The following is a 24204-nucleotide window of genomic DNA, read 5'->3' as shown; positions in this document are numbered from 1 at the left end:
TCCATCAGCATCTCTTCCTGCTCCCCCTACTCCCCCTGTCCAGCAGTAGGCCTCCCTTCCTTTTTCCCCCCTGTCCATCAGCACCTCTTCCTGATCCCCCTGTCCAGCAGTAGGCCTCTCTTCCTTCCTTTCCCCCTGTCCATTAGCACCTCTTCCTGCTCTCCTTGTGCAGCAGTAGGCCTCCCTTCCTTTCCCCAACCCCCACCAAAGCAGAATCTCCCCTCTGTCTATCCCCCTCAACAGTCCAGTATCTCCCATCAATCCATCCTCACCTCTGTCTGCCATTTGCCATGTGGTCGATCCGCTGCCGACAGGCGGGGTCCAGCTCCGGCGCGTCGCTTGCGCATAGCAGCGGGAGCAGCGCCACCAGCAGCAGTGCCGCCATCGGGAGCCCTTCTCGAGGGAGCGGAACAGGCTACTGAGGAGCTTCGGGGGCTGCTGAGATGACAGAGACGGAGTGGCCATGCTGAACTGGCGTCCCCCACCCCTCCCCGGTGCCAGCAACGCTCTCCCTCTCAGCGAGCCGGGCTGTAAAAAAAGGAGACTGTGATGTATAAGCGCGCGTGCGCACTCGTGCCGGTGCGACGGAACAGGGAACACGCGGCGCGAGTGCGCATGCGCGCTTAACATTTTATTATTATTGATAACAGGCACAAAAATACCTGTCTGATTCTGGTATAATAGTAGAAAACTGACTACACAGACATTCCTACAGAGTAAAAGTGCAGCCTAGTGTAAGTTTACCAGATTTTCCAAATGGAAAATCTGGACCCCTAGACCCGTCCCCCAAGCCTGTCCAGTTCCACCCATCCCCGTCCTGTTATGTTCCAGTCCCGATCCCAATCCGACCCTAGCCCCGCCCCCGCTGCCTGCTCTTGTCGGGCAGGAGGGCGTCTGCGCATGCACAGATGCCCTCCTGCCCGATGGCGATTGGTTGGAAGCTTTTCAAAACCCGGGCAAAGTGCTGGGTTTTGAAAAGCCATCCGGATCCCCAGACATGTCCTCAAATGGAGGACATGTCCGGAAAAATCCGGACGTCTGGTAACCTTAGCCTAGTGGTCAGGGACCCAGGTGCAAACCCCACCTTATTTCCTTTATATATTATTGTTAGCTCTCCAGGAGCAGATTAAATCCTTCTGTACCTAAAATACCACTACAATAACCATTATGCTTGAAGTGTCATATAAATTTAGGTATAGCAAGTATCTGTATTTCTATATTCTAGGAGAGCTCGTATTTGTACATAAATAAGAGTTAAAGTGAAAGTTATACCTGGATCCTGTTATCAAAGTTCACTGCACTGAACACTAGACTACTTTTTACATTTATTTGCTGCTCTGTTAGGAAAGGCCATAATACCTGAAGCTGTCATACAGCCTGGTATTCACTGTCACTTTGGCTTCGTAGGTGGGTGGGAGGAGATCAGTAACCAATGGGAAATGAAGGAAGGATTATGGTCAGCTGCTCAGTCAGGACACCTTTTTGAACACTGGACATGACTGAAACAGGTCTCGATAAAAGCGTCCTCTTAGGCCTTGGGACATTCCTCCCTGTTCCATTATCACTGAAAGACGTCCTCATTTTGGGTAGGGTTACCGGATTTTACGTCGGTAAAATCCAGACTCCTAGACCAATTGTACTGTATCTAGAAGGGTTTTGCCATCATTCCCTCAGGTCCATCAAACTGAAGACATCCTGGATGCCCTATGTCGTTTCCCGGAGCATAGTGAACTTGTTGGGTACCTAACGGGTACCTATATGGTCCAATAAGGAGACAAAATATTGAGGCTGGGTCACCAAGTACTGTAGGGGATCACCAGCCTCCTTCTTCTCCAAATACTAGAACCTCCTTCCTCTTCTTGGCCCTCTGCTTCTCCTCTTCCTTTGGGGAAATTCTTCTGCCTCCTTTTGCTGCTGCCCAGTTAAATAGCACTGTGCAGGTTATTCAGTGGCATTTATTCAACAGCACTATTCGGTTATCTGCTCAGACCACTGTGGCATTCTCCACAGTGCCAGGGCAGTCCAGGGATAGTGCCAGGGCAGTCCAGGGGTAGAGTTGGGAGAGTCCCAAAAGTTATCCGGGTATCGGTAATATTCAGTGCTGGTATTGGTATAACAATCCAGGCAAACAGGACTGCAAAAAGAGCTATCCTAATTTGCCTGAATAGTTTATAGTTTATTGATTTATATCCCACTTTATACAATAATAATAATAATAATAACAACTTTATTCTTCTATACTGCCACAATCTGACAACTTCTCGGCGGCTTACATCAAAGAGAGCTGGACAATCAGTGAAGTACAAAATACAAGTAGCCAGAGGTGTACCTAGGGTATGTGACACCCGGGGCCCATTGTTTTTTGACATTCCTGCCATCATTTTTGACCCCCCCCCCCAATGTAAAAAAATATTTTTAGTAATGTTCCCCCCAGGTGCAAGCCATGAGGGGGGTGTTCCCGGCCTGGGAGTCATGGTCCAGGAACTTTCCTTCTCACGGCCCGGTGCCAAGGCTCTGGATAGCCTCCGTGGCCCAGCATGTTCCCAGTCTTCTCTCCCTTTACCTTCTGTGAAGCTGAAAAAAACTGACGGCCTCGGCAGTGATTCAGCTACGTCGACCGTGGCTCCCCTTCCTGCTTTCCGCGTCTGCCTCTGCCGCAATCCACCCGGGCGGAAACAGGAAGTTGCATCATTGGCAGACGCGGAAAGCAGGAAGGGGAGCCACGGTCAACGTAGCTGAATTACTGCCGAGGCCGGCAGTTTTTTCAGCTTCACAGAAGGTAAAGGGAGAGAAGACTGGGAACATGCTGGGCCACAGGGACTATCCAGAGCCTTGGCACCGGGCTGTGAGAAGGGAAGTTCCCGGACCATGAATCCCAGGCCGGGAACACCCCACTCATGGCTGGCACCTGGGGCGGATCGCCCTCCCACGCACCCCGCCCTTGGTATGCCACTGCAAATAGCAAAAGTACAATATATTTCTTAAGGATAATCAGAGTAGAATTATTGCAATTAATATAATTTCTTTTAGGAAATGAATCTATCAAATAGTACAGTTTTAACTTTTTTCCGAAAAGCGCCATAGGTCAACCTGGCTACACTAATGTAATTACCAAACCAGGACTTCTGTTTACTTGCTTGAAACATAAAAGTCCTATCCAAAAATGACCTGTATCTACAACCAGTAATCTTTGGATAGGCAAATAAATTACAATTTCTGGTTCTCCTCGTGGGGTTGTATTGTACCAGTGGTTCCCAAACCCTGTCCTGGGGGACCCCCAGCCAGTCGGGTTTTCAAGATATCCCTAATGAATATGCATGAGAGAGATTTGCATATAATGGAAGTGATAGGTATGCAAATCTCTCTCATGCATATTCATCAGGGATATCTTGAAAACCTGACTGGCTGGGGGTCCCCCAGGACAGGGTTTGGGAACCACTGTATTGTACAAAATGAGACAAAAGATAGGGAGGGGCCAGTCCCCAAATCAACTTAAAACAAATACAAGAGAATTTGAATATTACTCGTGCCTCCACTGGTAAGCACTGCAGCAATCTATAGTAGGGAGTTTCAGTCCAAATATTAGACGGACAGCCGTGTTCTGTACTATTCTCAATGTTCTCATTGTTTTTTTTAGGTATACCTAAATAAACGATATTGCAATAATCCAATATTGATAGAACCAATGCTTGCACCAATAGTCTGAAGGATAGAGGTTCCATAACGTATATACATAATATTATCACATCACATACAATTAACAAATCTAACAAACAAAACATTTCAGTGACCAGCACCTACAAATATATTAAACCTTCAATTCCCATATTTCATTTTACAAAATAAATACTTTTTCAGTAATTTCTTAAAATTGCATAAATTTCCCTAAATAGTTAGCCGGGAACAGCAGCTGTAAAAGTCCCGGATATTCAGTGCTAGTACCTGGATTAGGCCTTGCACTGAATATCAGGGGCCACTTCAGCCTGCAGCCCTCAGCAATTGAAAAAGCAAAACAAAAACAAAAAACCCTCTGTCTGCTATGCCTGAATATTGACTAGTCACCGCATTTTCTTTCTTAGATTTATGTCCCTCCTGCTTTAGGTGCAAATCTATCTCTATTTTTCTCATGTAAGTTGGCATATCTGATAAATTATCCCCCACCCCCTTTTCCAAAACCGCATTAGTGGTTTTTAGCACAGGCCGGTGCACTGAATGCTCTGCACTGCTCCCAACATTCATAGGAACTCAGTGTGCTGGCCTGCACTGTAAACTGCTTTCACTGTATTGTAAAAGAGGGAAAAGAACAGTATACTCAAAATCACTTGCAATTTTAAATGTATTCTAAAGAAAAATACTTTATTTTGAGAATTTGTCACCAGAAGTAGAAATATCAGAAATAAGAATTTCATATCATATGAAATATATTGTTTATTTATTTATTTATTTTTAAAAAAAATTATTCCACACTATCTACAAGTCTAGGTGGATTATATATGAAACGCGCATAAAATTACTAGCATACAAAGTCAATAATAGGGGGGCGCAAACATTCCTAACGCTCCCCATAGACAATAAAGCCTCAATTCTGTAAATGGTGCCTGCTATGGCAGGCGCCTACAAAATGGGTACCTGCCACATGTCAATCACTGACAGCAGTGGCATAGTAAGGGGGTGCAGGGGGGGAAGTACACCCCGGGTGTGGTCTTCCTCAGAGCGCTGGCACCCCTCCTGCTCTCCGCCCCTCTTCCTGGCCCCCCCCCTTCCCCATGCCATGCACGTCCTTTCCCTCACCACCCCTTCCCATCACCACCCCCATACCTTTTTATCTTTGGCACGAGCAGCCACGAACTGGCTGCTCGCAATCGGCTTTGGAGCTCTCTCTCACGTCGCTTCCGGGACCTGTGCCTGCAAAGTGACATCAGAGAGAGCGCAGAAGCTGATGCAAGCAGCAAGTTCGTGGCTGCTCGCACCAAAGATTAAAAGGTACATGGAAGGGATGCGTGGGAAGAGGGCGCCACCACCCCGGGCGCCACTCACCCCTGCTACGCCACTGACTGACAGGCACCACTTCCAGAATTGCAGCTCCCAAGGACCCTAGGTACGAGAAATGTAGGCCAGAGTTTTAATTAGGGTTACCATATTTTAAAAAAAGAAAACCCCAGGCACATGAACCCCACCTCCACCCCCACCCATTCCACCTCCAGCCTTGCCCTGTTCTGTCCCCAGCCCCGCCCTGTTCTGTCCTCCAGCCTCGCCCCCCAGAAAGCCTCCTCTCTTTGCTACGAGCTCTGGCCGTGTCTGGAGGGCCTGGAGCATGCGTAGATGAGGCCCTCCAGATGCAACCTGAGCTTGTAGGGGCTTTCCAAAACCTGGACAAATGCCAGGTTTTGGAAAGTCCATCCGGGACCCCGGACAGTCCTCTAAAAAGAGGACATGTCTGGATTTTCCCGGACGTCTGGTAACCTTAGTTTTACAGGCCTACATTTCCAGTGCCTAGGATCTTTTCTGAATCGGGGCTAGTGTCGCCTAGTGAAGCCAAAGCCCGTCACCGCCCTTAAACATGCCAATTTCTGGGTTTTCATGTCTCTTGGCAACACTAGGCACCATATAGAAACAATTAAAACCCTTAAGTTAGTCATGGACAGGCACGATCTAGGTGCCTACCGACATTGGCATTTTTTTTTTTTTTTTATAATAATGAAATATAGATTCTCTCAGTAATGCTAAACTCAACCCACATATATTTGATACTGACTCTGTGCAACAATAACCAGTTCCCACTGTACCTTTCATTTGACATTCACCCATCTCTACAAATCAGTGACTGTGATTTGTTTAGCAATCATGGCTCTTTGTCTCTCCTCATGTTTTTATACAGGGTTAAATTGTAAAGCTCCAGCGATACAAAGCATTGCCACAGCATAACCTAGTTTTGTTTTGCCAAAACCACTTAATCCTGGCACCTCTTCTTAAAAGATTGTCTATTATTCAGCAGTTCAGGAAATTATTTGTACTCTCAACCATTCTAAATAGCTCTAATGGGCTCCGTTCCTCAAGTCTGTGTTTTGAATTTACACCACAATTTCTTTTTCAAATTTTGCTTAACAGAGATAGGGGAGCCAATTGCTCTTTCAACAAACAATACATGGGCTAAGAAAAACAGAAAGAGGCACATAAGCAATCGTCAGAGGTCGGAATAATAATAGTTTATTTAAATTACACATTATGCTATTTCCACCTGTGTTCAAAGCAGGGTAAAGCATAAAAACCGAGCATAATTTTTATTTTTGTGTTTATGAAGGGATTTGCTATACCACCCTTTTTGGAATCCAAATCAAAGAGGTTTGCACCATCTACAGCAACCTATGGAGTGAATAGTAGCTAAGGAAGGAGGAACAAAAAGAAAGAAATTAAGAAGAGAAGAGGGAGTTGGCAGGAAGAAGGGGGAAAAAAAAGGAACCAGAGTTAATAGACCATACAGCAGCAGCACCATTCAACTGTGACTTAACCCCACAGGAACTAATCCTCAGGATCAGCTGAAGAAAAAAAAAAAAAAAGTCTTCTGGGCCCTCACTTTCTAAAATTGGCCTTTTGTGGTAGGAATAAGTGGGAACAATTCCATAGGCTTGGTGGTCATAGGTGATGTATTTGCTATACTCTCTTTCTGTGGTACAGCCAAGGTGGTTTTACATATTGGCTAGAATTCAGAAAATGGCGCCCAAAGCTAGGCATTCCACAACAAAAAGGAAAACACAACCCCACATATAGCAATGCAAAACACACACAAAAAAAGAATGGGGAAGGACCACAGTATATCAGCCTCAACTTATTTAAAACATATAAATACATAAAACAAGAAATAATGCAAGCCTTTTAGAGTCTTTAATCCTTTTCTGTACTGGACCCCAACATGGTCCGTGTTTCGGCAAGGAAAGCCATCCTCAGGGGTGTACTAATGAAATATTAATGAGAGGTAAAGGAATTCCACTAATAGAAGCTCCATCCATGAATTTCTTCAGATCCTGGTGAAGGAACTCAAAGAAGGGGTAGAGTTTGTTGTCTGTGTGAATAACACCTAGCAACTTCACAATATTGGGATGATTGAGCTCCTTGAGAAGAGAGATTTCTCGAATCGCTGTGCTGGATACTTCCTCAGTTTCCGTATCAAGGCACCAAAAAGATCTGCGCCACTAAGCCAGTAGCCTATAAAGCGTACTCTGCGCAGAGCGCCTGTATAGAATACTAGCTTAGCGTGGATTTCACGGCTAACTGTGGGTGCCAGCATTTACACCAGCTGCAATGGTCTGACCGCAAAAAATCTACGGCTCCAACGTGTACAAAACGCAGCAATTAGACTGCTAAAGAACCTTAATGCTCACAATCCTGTCTCCCAAGCCCTATCGACAGCCCACTGGCTACCCATAACCAAGCGCTGCATCTTAAAGGGCTTGGTACTAGCGTACAAATCCTTGCACAACACAGCACCAGACTACGTTTCACCTAAGCTTCCCATATACGTCCCGAACAGGTCACTCCTGTCCTAGGAGGAAATGCATCTGCAAATACCCCCTGGTTATTTCCTCCAGCTCCAGAGTGCTAGACGCTAATGCCAAACTACGGGAATCTACAACCTCTACATATCAGATCCCTTGAAGGACTTCTGATCTTTAGGAAAACAATAAAATCCTACCTCTTCACCTAACTTACTCGCCTATTAACTATATGGTAGAATGTTCTGCCTCCCCCCCCCCCCCACCCCAGCTCCATAAGCTCCTCATAAACATAATATAACAATCCATTTATATACTGCAATGCCTTTCAGCTCTAAGTGGTTTATATAGGAGTAAAGAAAAACTATACAAGCACAGTAAATTATAAGCTCATTTATAAAATTTATCAAATAATAATAATAATAATAATAATAATAACTTTATTTTTCTATACCGCCATAGTCAGGTGACTTCTAGGCGGTTCACACTGTAAGAAGGCTGGACATTCAGCGAATAACAAGGTCACAATACAATACAATAAGTCAACATACAATACAAGACAAAACAATACAATACAATACAATACAATGAGTGTATACAACACAGTACAATATAATACAACGAGTCTAAATATAATACAATACAATAAGTCTAAAGACAACACCATACATAAGTCTAATACAGTATCGTACAATGAGTCTAAATATAATACAATAGTGAAGAGGGGAAAGTTACAGATTGGGGTTCAATGGGTAATGAGTAACTGAGTATTTCTTTAGAACTTCCATTTGAATTGGAGTACTATGGATAGCGAATATCTGAGTACATGAGGGGCATCTTGAGAAAGAAAGAAAGGCGTTTAAAGGGAGGGGAGTCCTAGTGCGGGAGGGGACGATTTTAGTCCGTGAATTTTTCGAATAGGGCGGTTTTGATCGATTTGCGGAATGCACTGTAAGACAGGTTGGGTTCGTTTATGTAGTTTTTCAGCCAAACTTGCTGTCTGTTCGCTTGGAACTTAAAGGTTCTATCCAGGAATGATTTGTATCTGCAGCCCGTAATCTTTGGGTATGCAAATATGTTTTTGTTTCTGGTCGCTCGTGTGGGGTTGTGTAGGATGAAGTGAGTTTGTAGGTATGAAGGTGCTAGTCCCCAGACTTGCTTGAAACAGGTGCAAGCAAATTTGAATAGTATTCGCGCTTCTATTGGAAGCCAGTGCAGCTTTTTATAGTAGGGGCTGATGTGGTCGTTTTTTCTTAGTCCGAAGATTAGTCGAACGGCGGTGTTTTGTATTAATCTCAGTTTTTTTATTGTTTTTTGTGGGATGCCCAAGTAGATGATGTTGCAGTAGTCAAGAATGGATAAGATCAGTGCCTGTACCAGCAACCTGAATGATGTTGGGTCAAAGTATTTTTTTATGGTCCTTAGTTTCCATAGCGTGTAAAAACATTTTTTCACTAGTGAGTTTGTGTGGTCGGTCATAGTTAGGTGTGTGTCTAGGGTGATGCCAAGTATTTTTATGTTATTAGAAATTGGGTATTCGTGATTGTTTATTTTTATCGATGTTCTCGTAATTTTGTCATTAGGACTAGCCAGAAAGACTTTTGTTTTTTCTGCGTTTAATTTTAGTTTGAAATTGGTGGTCCATTTATCGATTTCGGTCATTACGTTTGAGAGATTGTCTACAATTTCTTTTGTGATGTCATTTAAGGGGATTAGGATGGATATGTCGTCTGCGTAAATGTAGTGTATTAAGTTTAGTTTTTGTAGGAGGTGGCCTAAGGAGGCGATATAGATGTTGAAAAGTGTGGGCGATAGGGGGGAACCTTGAGGCACGCCTGATGGGTTTTTCCATGGTTTGGAATAATTTCCATTGCTGATTACTCGGTAGGATCTGTTTGATAGAAATTCTTGGAACCATTTCTTTGCCTTTCCAGAAATTCCCATTATTTCAAGGCACAGTAGCATGATTTCATGGTCTACCAGGTCGAACGCGCTGCTGAGGTCTAATTGTAGAATTAGTGCGCTTTTGCCTTTGCTAAAGAGATCATAAAGGTGGTTTAGTAGGGAGGCTAAGACAGTTTCTGTGTTGTATCCTTTCCTGAATCCTGATTGGTGTTCACTAAGGATGTTAAATTTGTCCAGGTAGTTTACTAGTTGAAGGTTGACCAATCCTTCTTGTAACTTTGTGAAAAGGGGAATGTTTGCTATGGGTCTGAAATTGGATGTCAGAGCAGAAGAGGTTTTCTGATCTTTGGGGATTGGAGTGATTAGTATGTGTCCCAATTTTTTGTTTAGTGTTCCGCTTGTGAAGGCGGATGTTAGCCATTCAAATAGTTCCTTTTTAAATTCTAGAGGGGCAACTGTCATGATTTTAGGGGGACATGCATCAAGTAGACAGTTAGATTTGGTGTATTTGTTGAAGAGATTTAGGAATTGATGCCAATTTGGATATTTGAGGTGGTCCCATATCATGTCTACTCTGGTGTCTTGGTCGTGAGGTTCGAGGTATTGAAGAGCATTTGTTATGGTAGTGGGTAGAGTTGCTCTTAAGTTAGCGGTTTTATTTTGAAAGAAGTGAGTCTTTAGCATCTTTCTAAAAACCTGATAAGAACTGGAACCAGATATCAACTTATTAAAACTCTTGTCCCAGCATCATTAAATAGATCACAGGACATCAAACTCTCCAGTCTACTTTCTCCAATCGGAACAACCCTCAATCTATGTATGGATCAAGATCACTCTGTATATGCTATTTTAGTTAGAGAATGACACGGGGACAAATTTTTTTCTCCATCCCCGTGGGAAATCATTTTCCCGTCTCAGCAAGTTTTTTTCCTGTCCCTGCCCCATTCCTGCATGTTCTGTCCTCATTGAAAGAGCCTCAAATACTTTAAATCATAAGTGTTCGAGGCTTGTGTGGTTAAGACAGAGCTTACAGGAATGGGCCAGGGAGAGAGACAGCGACAAAACGTGGGGACGTAACGGGGAAATTGAGTTCCTGAGGGGATGGGGAAAAATTTGTCCCCCGTATCGTTCTCTAATTTTAGTATAAACTGATTGTAGTATATGTATGTCAACCTGTAACCCGTCTTGACTATTTATGTATACAAACCTGTAACCTGTTCTGAGCTCGTCAACATGGCTTCAGGAAAGGGAAATCATGTTTGACGAATTTACTTCAATTTTTTGAGATCGTGAACAAACAAATTGATAGTGGAGAACCGGTGGACATAATATACTTGGACTTCCAAAAAGCATTCAACAAGGTTCCACATGAAAGACTTCTCAGGAAACTACAAAGCTATGGAATAGAGGGAGATATACTAAGATAGATAGGCAAATGGCTGGAGAACAGAAAGCAGAGAGTGGACTTAAATGGGAAGTTCTCAGACTGGGAGAAAGTGACTAGTGGTGTGCCCCAGGACTCGGTACTTGGGCCCATCTTATTTAATATTTTCATCAGTGACCTAGAAGAAGGAACATCCAGTGAGATCATCAAGTTTGCAGACGACACAAATCTATGTCGGGCAATCAGATCGCAGAAGGATAGTGAGGAACTCCAGAGTGACTTGTGTCAGTTAGAGAAATGGGCGGAGAAATGGCAGATGAAGTTTAATGTGGAAAAGTGCAAAGTAATGCATTTAGGCAGTAAGAACAAGGAACATGAGTATAGAATGTCAGGTGCAACTCTGGGTAAGTGCGAACAAGACAAGGACCTGGATGTACTGATAGATAGGACCCTGAAACCGTCGGCACAATGTGCGACAGCGGCAAAGAAAGCAAATAGAATAGTTAGGCATGATAAAGAAAGGAATCACGAGTAGATCGGAGAAAGTTATAATGCTGCTTTATAGGGCGATGGTCAGACCACACTTGGAATACTGTGTCCAACATTGGTCTCCCAACCTAAAGAAGGATATAAAACTGCTGGAGAGGGTGCAGAGACGAGCAACGAAGCTAATAAAAGGTATGGAGAATTTGGAATATGAGGAACGTCTTAAGAGACTGGGATTGTTCTCCCTTGAGAAAAGGAGACTGCGAGGGGATATGATCGAGACTTTCAAAATACTGAAAGGAATCGACAAAATAGAGCAGGAAAAAAAATTATTTACAATGTCCAATGTGACACGGACAAGAGGACATGGACTGAAGCTAATGGGGGACAAGTCCAGGACAAATATCAGGAAGTTCTGCTTCACGCAACAAGTGGTGGACACCTGGAATGCTCTCCCAGAGGAGGTTATTGCGGAATCCACCGTTCTAGGATTTAAAAGCAAACTAGATGCATATCTCCTTACGAGAGGCATGGAGGGATATGGGTGACTATAATTACGCCAGGTGTACATCTGGCTGGGCCTCCGCGTGTGCGGATCGCTGGACTTGATGGACCGAAGGTCTGATCTGGAGATGGCAGTTCTTATGTTCTTATGTTAGGGAGGACAGGATATAAAACAAATTAAATAAATAAATAAATAGAACTTGGTGTAAATCTGGCAACTAGATTACTATAAAATGTGTGCCCAACTGCTGTATTCTATAACGTCACACCTAACTTCTGGGAACATCCCCTGATCCACATGTACCTCCCATAGCCATGCCCATTTGGAGTTGCATGCTGTAAAATTTAGGTGTGGATATTAAAGAATAGCACCTAGGGCAGGGGATATCCTGAAAATATGGCCTGTCAGTAGATCTCGAGGACCGGACTTGGGCAGCCCTGCTCTAAATTGTTGTCAATTAATGATGCCTCTTTAATTAACTACTTGCATGTGCATCCACCCTAGTGTCCAAATTTGGACACCCTATATACAGTAGAGTCTGAGAGATTAAGTGCAGGCAGTTTCTCTGCCCATTGGTGGCTCACAAGTTAAGTTGTTTTATACCTGGGACTTACCCAGGGGTCAAAAAGAGCTGTCATGGGAATCAAACCCAGCTCTCCTGGTTCTCATCCCACTTCACTAGCAATTAGGCTACTCTACCCTGAACAAAAATAAAAGAAAGCTGAGTGCAAACTAGTCTCTAGTCTAGCTGTGACCAATGGCAAATCTATAAAGCAATTTTGCTCCTGTAACTGTAAGGATCTGCTAGGGACATATTGGTCAGGTGATCATTAAAATATGTGGTGCCGGAGGTGTGGGTGTGCAGGTTTTCCCCTTCCCTATTTTGGTTTCCTTTTTTTTTCCTCTTCCTCTTCTACTTTCTCTTTTTTTTCTCTTCTCCTTCTTTCTTCTTTGTGGTCGAGGGTGAGGGCTGGTGGGATGGGGCTGTTGTGAGAATATATGCTGTCTGGGGTCCAGGGTTGATTTGGGAGGGGGGAGGTTTACTGCTGGAGAGCTTGTTTTGGTTTTTGCATTGGGGGGGGGGGGTTAAGAATACCACCCTCTCATGCCATTTGTTTTTTTGGATTCTCTGTTGAAGGCTTTCCTTTCTTGGGTGGGGGAAGTATTCACTGGGTTCTGGGGTTAGAGGGATTGTTAGGTGGGAGGGTTGCTCAGTATATTGCTCTTTTTGTGGATGCTCTGTATTATTTGTTTGCTATTGCTTAATAAAAAATTGTTTCAAATAAGATTTTTTTTAAAAAGTAGTGTAGGAAACCCATAAGGGAGACTTTATAAATTAAGATTAATATTTTAAATGTCACCCGTTAGTTAACTGGAAACCAATGTGCATTTTTAAGAAGTGGTATGATAAGAATCAAATTTACTTGCACAAGAAACCAATTTGACTGCTGTGTTCTGGAGTAGTCGTAGATAAATGTGAGCGGTAGACCATTATAGAGTGAATTACAGTAGTCCAATCTGCTAATCACGAGGGTAAAAACTATGAGAGTGTTAGAAGGACTGGTTTATCTAAAAATAGATTGATAACTTGGATGAATCACAGAGCCACAAAACATGGCCTCATTACAGCCTAATTTGAGATATAAATGTTAGCTGTGGGTCACAAATGCAGCCCAAAATGTTTAATGAGGATTCTAGAGGTAAAATATGGCTCAAGACTATTGAAGAAAGAGATGTACGAAATGTGATCTACATCACCTTGGATTTTAATAGGTCTAATTTTATGTACATTTACAGTGTCTCAAGCCCCCCCCCAAAAAAAATCTGGTAAGATAAATTGAATGACAAAAGATCTACATATAAATTTCATGAACAGCATTAGTAGCATAGCAAGGGAAGTTTGCACCCAGGGTAGAAACACCTGACATCGCTGTGCCATGCACCCCCTCATATCACTGTGCCATGTACGGGGACACCATTCCCTGCTGACCTACCCCCCCCCCCCCCAGTACCTCTTCAAATCTTCATCAGCCACAAGCAGCGTCTCTTACCTGCTGTTCACGCTGGCTTCATCCTTCCCTCTGACATCACTTCCTGGTTCCCACAAACAAGTAGTACATCAGAAGAAGGGATGAGGTCAGCACAGCCGCAGATAAGAGGTGCTGCTCATGGCCATTTAAAATATGAAGAGGTACTGGAGAGAAGGGGGCAGTCACACCCCTGGAAATTCAATGTTGGTGCATGTACAGGCACCAGCATTGAATTTCTGAGTATATGCAGGCTATGAATACATAACTAGTTAAGTGCAACATTCAGCACTTAAGCAACTATGATGAATCACATAAAGATAGGACCATATAAAACACAATCCAATTTATGTAGTTATCCTAGTCACATATACTATGCTCTAAACTATGGATCTGATAGTCATTGGTGGTGGCAGCATTTTAACTGCCTGATACTGGTGTTCAACCCAGATATTTAGTACCAGGCCATTTCCTATGGCCAGCATTGAATATCCAGTTTCACTTTTATCCACAGCAACCTAACCAGTTAAATCAATATTCATTGCTAACTGCTTAAGTTTTTAATGGGTTAAAGATAGGCTTGCTATTTATGTCGTTTGATATAGTCCTTCCTGTCGCACCATCTGACAACCTTGGAGTTATCTTTGCCTCCTCTCTCTCTTCTGCTTAGATCCAACAAACTACTAAAGCCTGTCATTTCTTCCTCTATAATATTACCAAAATCCAACCTCTCCTCTCTGAGCACACTACAAAAACCCTTATTCACATTCTCATCACCTCTTGCTTAGATTACTGCAACTTGCTTCTCTTAGGTCTTTCATTCAACCATCTCTCTCCCCTTCAATCTGTACAAAATTCTGTTGCATAACTTATATGCAATGAGAGCCACCATACTCACATTACACCTCTCCTCAAGTCACTTCACTGGTTCCCCATCCATTTTCGAATACAGTTCAAACTCCTCTTACTGACCTACAAGTGCACTTACTCTGCAGCCCCTCAATATCTATCCACACTTATCGCCTCCTATGTTTCACCCTGTGAACTCTGTTCATCAGGCAAGCCTCTCCTATCCGTACCCTTTTCCTCCACTGCCAGATCCAGACTCTATCCCTTCTATTTTGTTGCGCTGTATACATGGAACAGACTGCCTGAGCCATTATATCAGGCTCGTTCTCTAGTAGTATTCAAATCCAAGCTAAAGGCCCACTTTTTCGAGGCTACTTTCAACTCCTAACTCCCACTGATCATAAAACTACCTATGTCTACTCTATCATTCTCTCTGCAAGAAATTCCCCAATCCCTATATGTTTTCCTGTCTCTAAGATTGTAAGCTCTTCCAAGTAGGGACCTTCTATTGCATGTTAAATGTACAGTGCTATGTACGCCTTTCAGCGTTATAGAAATGACAAGTAGTAGTTGTCGGTGAGGGGCTGATTTTACAAACGATGATTTAAGTTAGGCAGCAGTAGGCATTGTATTGTCACCTAACAAATAACCCATGTCCTTAAAACCCACTTAACACCCATTTATATAAAAAATATAGCCACCTAACTGCAACTCCCATAACGGCACTGTAATCACGGCTATAGAGGTGCCTACTGGCAACGACAGCTGAAGTAGGCATGGCCAACTCTAGAAATGTTGTTAGGCACCAGTAGGCACCTCTGTAGACACGATTCACGTGAAAGGTAGGTGCCAGAAATGTAGGCCTTCAAAACCCTGGCCTACATTTCTGGCGCATATCTTTCTCACAAGTTGCGATGATGCAAACGGAACCACCACATGATTGACAACCAAAATGATTAAGGGGATGCAATTCCTCTCATATAAGGAAAGGCTTAAGAGGTTAGGACTCTTCTGCTTGGAAACAAAATCCTAAGGGGGTAATAATTTAAAAAAAAAAAAAATGTCTAAAATGTGTCCTAAGTGGCTACTTGGACGATCAAAAAGCCTGATCGTTCAAGTACCCATAACCAAAGCTGGTTTTTAGACGTATCTAAAACCAACTTAGGCCTTTCCCCTGCCTCTAGATGCACAGAGAGAAAAGAGGCGTGTTTAGAGGAGGGGAAAGGGCGGGCGGTGGGCGGGAGGGGGCCGACTTACACCTAGGCGTACACCAGGTATAACCAAAACCTTAGGCAGGTTGCCTAGTCGGCACTTATACGTTTTTGACTTAGACCAAGTCATAATGCGTCTAAGTGCCGAAAACGCAACCTGCCTACCCCTCCACCGCAAGCATTGAAGCAGGAGAGATGCCTCATCTCCCCTACCGCATGCCATCACTCCTCTAACTGAACTTCCGCGACCCGCAGCAGGAGAGATGCCCTATCTTTCCTGCCGCGGGTCGCGGCAGTTTGGGTAGATGAGTGATGGCATCACGGTAGGGGAGATGAGGCATCTCTCCTGCCGCAATCCATCACCCCCCAACACACACACAACATCGGGGCAAGAGGGAGCTCAAGCCCTCTTGCCCCGGCCAACCGCGGCACCCCCGACGATATCGGTGCAAGAGGGAGCCCAAGCCCTCTTGCCCCGCCGATTAACATCGGGCTAGGAGAGAGCCCAAGCTCTCCTGGCCCCAGCGACCACCCTCCCCACGTCTCGATTGGGCCAGGAGGGGGTCCATGCCCTCCTGACCCCAGTGACCCCCCCGTGTCTCGATCAGGCCAGGAGGGAGTCCAAGCCCTCCTGGCCCCAGCGACCTCCCCCCCCGCATCTCAATCGGGCCAGGAGGGAGCCCAAGCCCTCCTGGCCCAGGCGAACCCCTACCACCCACCCCCCCACTACATTACGGGTAGGAGGGATCCCAGGCCCTCCTGCCCTCGATGCAACCCCCCCCCAACGGCCGCCCCCCCACCGACCCGCGACCCCACCTCCCCCGATCCCTTTCCCCATACCGTGGGGTTGGGGGGTTGTGGGGTCGGCTGGGGGGGTCGAGGGTCGGCGGGGGGGGTGATAGCGGGTTCTGGGGGGGCAGCCGTTGGGGGGAGGGGGTTGTGTCGAGGGCAGGAGGGCCTGGGATCTCTCCTGCCCATAATGTAGTGGGGGGGTGGAGGGTAGGGGGTCGCCTGGGCCAGGAGGGCTTGGGCTCCCTCCTGGCCTGATCGAGACGTGGGGGGGTCGCTGGGGCCAGGAGGGCTTGGGCTCCCTCCTGGCCCGATCAAGATGCGGGGGGGGGGGGGTTGCTGGGGCCAGGAGAGCTTGGGCTCTCTCCTGGCCCAATGTTAATCGGCGGGGCAAGAGGGCTTGGGCTCCCTCTTGCCCCGATATCGTCAGGGAGTCAGCGGGGCAAGAGGGCTTGGGATCTCTCTTGCCCCAATATCGTCGGGGGTACCACGGTTGGCTGGGGCAAGAGGGCTTGAGCTCCCTCTTGCTCCGATGTTGTCGGGAGGGGGGGGTCGCGGTACGACATGGCAGGAGGGCTTGGGCACCCTCCTGCCTGGATGGTTGTGGGGGTTCTGTAACCGGTGTTGTTTTTGACAGACACCGGTTACAGAATCCAGCTTTTAGGCGAAGGACTGGCTCCTCATTCGCCTAAAAGCCCTTCTGTTGGACGTTTGGGGCTTAGGCATTTTTTTGTTTCATTATGGCTGAAAAGTGTAGACGTTGTGTGGGTGTACTTTTAGACGTAGTGGTGATTGGGCGTTTAGGCAGAGGAAGGCCATAATCAAAACAAGGACGTTTGGTTTGCTTATGGACACTTTCCCTGTTTCTGCTTTGAACGTTTAAGGACTTAGGCCAAAAGGGGTCTTAGACGCTTTTTTTGATTATGCCCCTCCACGTGGTATAGAACAGGTTAATGTGAATCAATTCTTTATTCATTCAAAAAATATGAAGACTAAAGGACACTCAATGAAGTTACATAGTAATACTTTTTAAAGGACAAGGAGGAAATATATATATTTTTTCACTGAATAAATAGTTAAGCTATGGAACTCACTACCAGAGGATGTGGTAATAACAGTTAATGTATTTTGTTTAAAAAAGGTTTCGACAAGTTCTTGGAGGAAAAGACCATAGTCTGCTATTACGATAGAAATGGAGAAAGACGTACTTTCATTGGGATTGGTAACTTGGAATCTTGCTACTATTTGGGATTCTGCCTGTGAGTGATGTCATCGCACTGCATCCGTGCATGCTCAGAGGCCCTTTAGACGTGGCCCCAAGTTTGGGGAAGAAGAGATAAGTTCATCTGGGGGCGGGGCTGGGCAGGAATGAGGCATGACTGGGGGCAGAACAGGGTGGGGCCATATGTCTTCTTTTTTTAATGAGGAAATCTGGTAACCTTACTTGAGCCAGCTCTACACCTTGAGTTACGAATGATAATGTGTGAGCTAAATATAAAAAAATCGGTATGTGTCTATCACAATTAATAAACCTTTCTGGCCCATACATAGCCTATTTCATGTGGAAAGCAGCTCTTGGTAACAGTAGCAAGTGAAAAGTTGTGCCACTATGGATTTAGCCCACACTTGATTCCAGCAAAAATCAACAAGGAGTCCATAAATACAGAAACTCTCAGTATGTACCAAGGCACATTCTAAGCTAAAGACTTGCTGTTTGTTATACCAGGAATACTTCAGAAATTCACAAACACTTTTCTAATCTAAATGAAAGGCCTCATTTCATACTTTGACAATATTTTGATCCCTACTATTCTAAGAGTTCTGCCAAAAAATGCTAAAATGTAGGTGAAACTTGACCAGTTTCTTTCTATATATGTTTCCCCTTTCAAAAGTTTCAAGAAATTTCAAACTCAAGCAAAAGTTTCAAAATTCCAAAACTGTGAAAGAAATGTGGACATTTTGGCCCCCTTTTATGAAGACGCATTAGGCTTTTTTAGCACCAGCCATGGCGGTATTATCGTTTATTATCATTTATTAAAACTTGATATACCACCTTAGTTGCAGCAAAATTCAGGGCGGTTTACAATAGACACTGACACTAATAGGAATTCTATGAGCGTTGGAGATTTTATCGCCTTGGCTGGTGATTCTGACACTCTCACCTCATCCAACTATGAAAACATCACGGGATATTTTCTAAATACCCGCTCCGTGAGAAACAAAGCACACATATTAAACGACTGGATATTGCAAACAAAGCCAGATTTCCTATTCCTAACAGAAACATGGATGGTCTCTGACACAGACATTATTATGAAAGAAATTCTACCACAGGGATACAAAATACTCCCACTATCAAGAAGCTGGAAAAAAAGGAGGCAGCCTAGCGATTATACTAAAAGAACCCTTTAGCTACTCTAAGACAGACTCCAAAACATCAGAAAACCTAGAAATACTAACTTGCAAAATCACCAACGCCAAACTAGAAGAATCACTGACTACCACTCTATTTTATATCCCACCCAAAAAATGGTCAAACGCCAGAAATGAATTCTTCGAATTTCTAATCGTAAATACACTAAAAGGATAATACAATCTACTTCTGGGGGACATAAACATACACTTAGAACAAAAGGGAAAGCCAGAAGTAACCAAAATTGCCAACTTCCTAATGTCACTCGATTTTCCAATTCCAGACACAGAGATAACTCATGAAAAAGGACACAAACTAGACATAATTACTTTCTCTCAAAAAGAAACCCATGATCCAAGAATACAATATTACACAGGGAACTGGAAAAAATGCATCTGGTCAGACCACCATATTGGCAATTTCAACCTACACTGGCAAAAAAAGAGCTCTCAACCGAAATACAAAAGTAAAAATACAAAAACAATAACCAGTCGTGGTACCATAAACTCAACAGAATTCTGGGCTCACTATGAGCTACGTCCCACAATCAACGAAATACAGGAATTCCCAAAAAAATGGGAAAAGTTCAGTAAAGACCTCTTAGACCAAATAGCCCCATACCAAACATACAAAAAGAAAGATAGACCACCAAACGAATGGTTCGACTCAGAGCTACTAACCAACAAACAGGAACTAAGAAAATTGGAAAGAATCTGGCAAAAAACAAACAAAGAAATAGACAAGACAAACTGGAAACAAAAAATGAAAATATACAAAAATCTGATCAAAGAAAAACGCACAAAGCACTACGCACAAAAAATTGGTTCAACAAAAATAAACAGTAAAGAATTATTCAAACTAGTAAAAACGTTAACAGACACAACACAAATCCTGAAAAAGGACAATGAGAGCACTCCATCCGCTCAAACTCTAGCTAACTTTTAAAAAAATAAAATCACTGACTTAAGAACTACTCTACCCACACCCACAACCAATACTCTTCAATACCTTGAACCCCATGATCAGGTTCCCAGAGCAGACATGAATTGGGATCACTTCGAATTCCCAAACTGGCACCAATTCCTAAGTTTATTCAACAACTACTCCAAATCTAACTGCCTTCTCGATGAATGCTCCCCTAAAATCATGACAGTTGCCCCCCTAACTTCAAAATGGAACTATTCACGTGGTTAACAACTTCCCTTACAAATGGAACCTTAAACAAGGATACTAATTACTCCGATACCCAAAGATAAAAAAACCTCAACAACACTACCAACCAATTACAGACCTATAGCAAGAATTCCCCTTTTCACAAAGCTACAGGAAGGATTGGTCAACCTTCAACTAACAGACTACCTAGACAAATTTAACACCCTCAGTGAACACCAATCAGGTTTCAGGAAAGGATACAGCACAGAAACAGTCATAGCTTCCATACTAAACCACCTCTATGATCTTTTCAGCAAAGGCAAAAGCGCATTGATTCTGCAACTTAGATCCTACCGAGTAACCAGCAACGGAAATTACTCCAACCCATAGAAAAATCCATCAGGGGTGCCCCAAGGCTCCCCTCTATCACCCACATTATTCAACATCTACCTCGCATCCTTAGGTCACCTACTACAAAAATTAAACTTAAAACACTATATATACGCAGACAATATATCCATCCTAATCCCCTTAAATGACATCACAAATGAAACTATAGATAACCTCTCACACACAATGATAGAAATTGAAAAATGGACCACCAGCTTCAAACTAAAACTAAACACAGAGAAAACAAAAGTCTTTTTGGCAAGCCCCAACAACAAAATAACGAAAACATCATTAAAAATAAACAGCTATGAATATCCAATCGCCAAAACCATAAAAATACTGGGCATCACTCTAGATACTCACTTAACCATGACTGACCACACAAACCTACTGGTGAAGAAATGCTTTTACATAATGTGGAAGCTAAGAACTATTAAAAAATACTTTGACACAACATCATTCAGATTACTGGCGCAGTCGCTGATCCTATCTACCCTAGATTACTGCAACATCGCCTACCTGGGCATCCCAAATAAAACAGTACAAAAATTAAGATTAGTGCAAAACACTGCAGTTCGCTTGATCTTCGGACTGAGAAAAAAAGACCACATTAGCCCCTATTACAAGAAATTACACTGGCTACTTGTGGAGGCGCGAATACTGTTCAAATTTGCTTGTATCTGCTTCAAGCAAGTCTGGGGCCTAGCACCTTCCTACCTGCAAACACACTTCACTCTGCACAACCCCACACGTACAACCAGAAACAAAAACATATTTGCATACCCAAAGATCACAGGCTGCAAATACAAATCCTTCCTAGACAGAACCTTCATGTTCCAAGCAAACAGAAAGCAATCCTGGCTGGGAAACCACATAAATAAAGCCAGGCAAACCTACAACACATTCCAAAAATCAATTAAAACCGTTCTATTTGACAAATTCCTTGCTTAATGAGATCAACTTATAACCCCATTGTATTATGTAACATCTTTCTTCTCTCATGTATTCTTTCACCATGTTTCTCCAATTCATGATGTAACTTCCTTCTTCTTGCATTTTGTAATTCGCTGATTGTCCAGCCTTCTTTCTATGTGAACCGCCTAGAAGTCAGTTTGACTATGGCGGTATAGAAAAATAAAGTTATTGTTATTATTATTATTATTAAAAAAACCTGACTCAACTTCATAAAAGGGGGCCTTTAAGCATTATGACTGTTGCACAAATCTTAAATATGGTCTTTATCTAACTTTAAAATTATGTGTAGTGCATTGCAACTTTTGTGAAGCCATACCTTGGAAATGCATGAATGAATGAGCATGTATAGTGACAGTTAAAGGAGGTTTTGGGTTATTGAACCAGTAATTTTAACATTAGCTCTTCATCTAGCTTTTTGCATGCATATCTTGTGGTCAAATCCATTAGTAAGTTACATTGATAAACACCTGGAGTCCATCAAAAACAAAAGGAGTCTTATTCTGTGGGCACAAAAAAGCTCGCTGAACTTGCCAAGTAGAAATAAACTGTAGAACATAGAACTTGAGCAAGAATACTTACTTATGATGTGCCAGCATAAGTGAGATCAAAGGCTAATTCAAATAAATAGCAATTGGGTACCAGCACAGGAAGCATTTTTAAACCTTTCAATAATCAGAAACAAACCAGAGAAATGCTAACACCGCCTTCGGAATTCCAAGTCACATTTTTCTCTCTTTCAAATGTGCTTCGATTTTAGGGGGGGGGAATGTGAAAACCCACTGCATTACGTTTATATTCCGAAGAGTAATTTATCTCATGCAGTAGACCTTGCACGTTCTCGCAAGTAATGTGCCATTCGGAGCCAAAACCCCCATCCAATTTCCTAACCTCAGGATTTGAAGAGCTAGACCACTTACTGGCCTATTATTCAATTTTACTTGGCTGCACTGCCGCATTTACTAGAGCAGGTTAACCGTTTCCAGGACTTGGCTTCTTCTTATTGGAAACATGTTGCAGAAAACTAAGTCTGTTTGATACTATCTCAATTGCTGCTTTTTCCCCCCCTCAAATTGCAAATTCCTACATTTTCATCATAGCCCTGTTGTGTTAAAGAAGCTAAGCCGAAAGCAGAGGCCCCACTTTCAGCCGGTTAGTTATGTTTAATTCTTCAAAGCGAATTTATTTCAGTGTATTTAAATCATACAGTAATTAGAATTGAGGCAAAGGCACAAAATTGAAACATACAGGGAATTTACAGAAGAAAAACCCCAGTGATCAAAATCCTGCATCTGTTCTTGAGTTGTCAGTTATTTGCCTTACTGTAGCTAGATTTTAGTTCATCATTCAGTTATACTGAAGGGCATATTATAATTATTAAACTACCTGTGATCTGTCATACCCCTCACATAACGACCCTTTTACTAAGTGGCAGTAAACATTAATGCATGCTACCACTGCCTAAAAACGGTGCTAGTGGGCCACGTTCAGGAGCCATGTACTAACTGTGGGCTTGGCGTGCACTGCCCATGTACTAAAAAATATATTTTGTTCTTTAGCGCAATGGGCATGTTTTGGGCAGAGAGTAGGCACACCCTACGCTAATCAGAGTTGGGGCATTGGTGATTAGTACAGGATTAGCATGAGATCCCTTACTACAAAATGGGTGACAGTAAGGGCTCATGCGCTAATGACCACATGCTAATTTTGAAATTTGCATGTGGCCATTAATATGGAAAGCCAAACTGCAGCCATTTTACAGACATGCTGAAAAGTGGGTAGCCTGTGTGCTAAAAATAGCAAAGGCCATTTTTAGCACACCTTAGTGAAAAAAAAGTCTCCATGGTTTTACCTACAGTGCATACCGCAATAATGAAAGCAAAATTAAGCAGATGGTAATGCATAGGGCTACCATAGTTTTTATGGGAAAAAAATAGGACATGTGGCCCCGCCTTGTTCTGCCTTCAGCCCCACCCCCAACCTTATCTCCAGTTCTTCCCAGATTTCAGGGCCACGTCTGGAAAGCCTCCGAGCATGCGGGGATTGGCCACCATGAAGAAGGGCTACTGGGTAGATGGACCATTGGTCTGACTCAGTAAGGCTATTCTTATGTTCTTATGATCAAATCCCAGCGCTGCTCCTTGTGACCCTGAGCAAGACACTTAATCCTCCATTGCCCTAGGTACAAAGTAAGTATCTGTATATATGTAAAGCACTTTGAATGTATAACCACAAAAAAGGCAGCATACAAGTCCCTTCCCCTTTTTAGGTTCATGTTAGCAAGATGATCAAAATTTGTTTTTATTACTTGTGATTGCTGCTGCCAAATTAAACTAAACTAAAACTTAGTTTTTTTAATACACTGGTTCGTCAACCAATTTGGAGCTTGACTCGGTTAACATTAAGAACAGAGTAATATAAAAGAACAGAACAAAAGAAATCTAATTTGGAAAAAGTAGAATAATTAATTTTCCAAAATGTATGGCGAACAAGACTGTCTTCAGAGCCTTCCTGAAAGATAACAAGGGGCCTACGCTTCTTAGCGAGAGTGGCAAGTTATTCCAAAGCTCAGTTAGTTTGTAGGAGAAAGAATGGCAAAGTTTTCTGATTTTGCCCTTAAGGGAAGGAAAG

Source organism: Geotrypetes seraphini, chromosome 3, assembly GCF_902459505.1.
Source record: "Geotrypetes seraphini chromosome 3, aGeoSer1.1, whole genome shotgun sequence".
Classification (NCBI taxonomy): Eukaryota; Metazoa; Chordata; class Amphibia; order Gymnophiona; family Dermophiidae; genus Geotrypetes; species Geotrypetes seraphini.
This window is presented reverse-complemented; position numbering follows the sequence as displayed.